The sequence below is a fragment of the Buceros rhinoceros genome, unplaced genomic scaffold (genome assembly GCF_000710305.1).
Source record: "Buceros rhinoceros silvestris isolate BGI_N320 unplaced genomic scaffold, ASM71030v1 scaffold4789, whole genome shotgun sequence".
In the NCBI taxonomy this organism is placed as follows: domain Eukaryota; kingdom Metazoa; phylum Chordata; class Aves; order Bucerotiformes; family Bucerotidae; genus Buceros; species Buceros rhinoceros.
The window spans coordinates 20,191-23,635 of NW_010431950.1; positions in this window are offsets into that span (position 1 = coordinate 20,191).

Consider the following 3,445-nt stretch of genomic DNA (forward strand, 5'->3'; position numbering starts at 1 on the left):
TGAGAGAGAAATGGTGGAAAAAATCTTTGCGAGGGACTTGTTTATTGGCTACTTGATTCTCATTTCCATGCCTGTGTGGGGAGCGTCTCGAACAGCGTTCCTGTGAACATCAGTGTCGCTGCTGAGCTCAGACGGATCCTCTTCTCGTGTCTATTACGTGATGACTAATGTGTTGTTCTGGACTTTGCGGGGAGGTAAGGAGTGGGGTTTTACTGTTTGGGTCATGCAGCCCTCACAGAGCTGAGAGCTCTTGCTCTTAAAAGTGCACGGGGGAGCCTGTGGCTTTTAACAGACGTTTGTGCCTCACTCCCTCTACGATTACACTGAGGCTCCTACAGCTCTGAGAATTTGCCAGCACAGGTTGTCCCTGTTTGGCTGCGGGTTTGTAAAAGGTGAGCGAGTGGCTGAGAGCTGTAACCAACTTCTGCTACAAATGGCTGGTCGCCTGCCAGCAGCTCCCAGACTTTTGTTGTTCCACCTTCTTTCCCAATCCCTTACAGCCAGGCTCTCTGACGACCCCAGTTCATTATGAACTCAGGTTCACAGTCTTTTCCCCACTTCTTACACTTCAGTTTGTCCCCGCGGTAGGAACTGTTGTGGATAGATGGAAATTTCAATCCAGCCTCAGGAGCTGGATGCTGGGTGTTGCATGTGGCTTTTTAACTGGTCAGAAACCGGTGACAAACAGCCCTGCTGCTTTTCATACTCCTCCAGATATTGAAGTCTGTGCAAGGTAAGGGTTAAGTTACTTTTCTTTGTCTTGTGCTGCGATGTATTTATAGCCCTAGTACATCTAGTTAGTGTGCAGGGGCTCAAATAGATTTGGAGAGGCCTTTTATGTGACGTCACAGAAACCTCCTCCCAGCTGGTCCAGACTAGACAAGAGCAGGCAGATAACGCTTGTAGGAAAGAGCATGTTATGTGTGGTCCACCAGCGCACTGTGATTTCTGTAAATACACAGTGCAGGGGGATCCCGGGCTGTGCCCTGGACAGGGAAAAGAGGGTGAGCTGTGGGTCTGCAGAAAGGTTCTTGGTAAAGAAGCTGAAGGCTTTTCTCCTTCCTTTGCTCCCTGACTCCCTGTGGGCAAGGCAGGACTGTGACTACACACTGCCTTGCAGGTGGCTGGAACACATTCTGTCCAAGGGGGGAACAACATGGATTTAAATTCCACCTCTGCATCAAGAAGTTGTTCCATCACAGACCTAAGAAATTCAACAATCATTTCTGCTGAAGCGAAATGGTGCTGGGAGAAGCTGGTCAAGACGAGGTGGTGGCTAAAGACGTAAGAGGGCAGCTTGATGGTAACTGGTTTCTACTTTATTTCTTGTTTTTGTAATAAGATACAAACACAAAACATGAAGCGGCGGGTGGTAAAATACCAATAGATAGGAAGGTTGAAAGAGTAGTGGCTGAGGAGCTTTGCCATTACGAAGGAGGGGTCAAAACTGTTAGCGACGCAACCCTCTTCCAGGCAGCTCGGTGAAAAGCCACGTTCTGTCCCTGTGAACGTGCTCCTCTCCATGAGAAATGTAGAGCAGACAACTAATTGAGTGCTCTCGTGTTGCCACGGCTCCCACCCCAGGGATGGCTGCACTGGAAAAGGCTCTTAGTCGAAATCAAAATTAGTCTTTAATACTGGGAGGAACAAACAAATGAGCCCTCGGAGTTTGATGAAGGTGGTTGATATGTCACTTCTGAATTGGGCTAAGTGTGCTTCAGCCTTGCTGACTCCGAGCAGAAGGACTCGCTGGAGGAGCTAATGACAATAAGAAGGAATCCAGCTGCTCTTCAGCCGAATTAAGAACGTCGTTCTCTCTCATCTCTCTTCTCCACGCAGCAACATGCTGAGCTCGGGGTCCTGCAGCTTTCCAGGGACCAAGTGGCAGGTTCAGGTCTGCAGAGCTGCCTTTGCCTGTTTAAGGTCTTGCACCATCCGTGGCTGACGCTGCTGTTCAGTGATGGAAATCACCAGAAACTCTTGATTTTTTTTTTTCTCTCCGTTTTTTACACAGATGCCTCGACAGGAGCCTGTTGGTTGCCTTAGGTCTGAAGGCTCTCTTGTGGATGGCACGAAGCACATTTTTCAGCTCTAAAACAAGCGTGTTGTTGACGGGTGAGCTGGGCCATCTGAAAAAGCCAACAGCCTCCAAAAAGTGGGTGAATTGGGAAGTGGTGAAGCCACAAATGGCAGGCAGGGTCCTTTCCTGCAAGTTGCAAAGAGTTCATCTTGCTGCCTGAAAGTGACATTCAAACAATCTCTCTCTTGCAGCTGGCAAAGAAGTTCTTCATGAGCGAGAACAGGGCTGGGTATGATTAGGAGGAGACAGGGCTCTCCTTGGGGGTTGTGTTTCGTGGCAGCGGAAACGGGAAAGCTCCAGTCTCTGGGCCGTGGGTGCAGCAGCCATCACCTGAGCAGTTTCATGCTTAAGCTGGCAAATGGAAGACGTAGAAGGCGCCTACGCAGGTGCCTCTTTGCACAGGGCAAAGTTCAGAGGCTGCTGACGGTCTCAGTGCACTCTGCACCTCATCGAAACATGCCAAAAATGCGTTTACTGGAATGTAAAACTTCAGTGTTTTGGCTCTGCCCGCGTAGAAATCGCTTTTCTATCTCTCCAGAGGAATTCTGTAGCTCTCTGTGAGATTGTTTTCTAGCAAACTACATGTTGCTGGAGAGTCCTGCGGAAAAAGTACGCTCTGAAAACTTTTCCAGCGTCAGAATCCCGGGAGCGTTTTGAAACCTACAGAAAGAACCCTTTTGCTTTCACAGATCCCGGGAGTGACTTCTCCTGCTGTTTGGCTCGCCAGTGAAAGAGCTGAGTAAATACTTCCAAGCATGGAAATAAAAATCAAAGATTTGGAAAAAAAAATCTTTTTGAAGACCCTTTGCCAGCTTCAGCCATCTTTCACTCCTGTTTGAGCTTTGCAAACTTCTGGTTTTCAACCTGTTCTACTGCAACTCCTCTTTGGTAAATAGTTTCCAGGGAGATTTAAATTTCTTTAAGCTGCAGGTTTCTGATCCTTGAAGTTCAAAGATAGTTTTTTGAGGTTTCTTTCAATTGGACCCAGCTCCAAAACTCTGTTCTGTTAGTGTGCATCAGAAATGCAGCAGTACTCCTGGGGCCGTCGCTTCTAAAGCGTCCCGTCACTTGACGGTGGTTTTGGAAGCTCCCCCTGATGCTGCTCAGGGCAGTGTTCCTGCAGGTGGGGCAGAGAGTCACCTCATCCGCGAGCGTGGTGTTCACTTGGATGCAGCCAGCAGGGGCCAACTGGTTTAGGGTGGGTTAGGAAAGAGCTGCAGCCCACAGACAGGGAGAAGGAGGAGAAACTGAGGCAGGAGCGTCTGGGTGTGCTGGAATCCTCTGGGTGTGTTGGAATCCTCTGGATACACAGATTCTGGAAACCACAAGTGCCGCCGCTTCAGTGGTGGCTGGCGTACTGCTGTC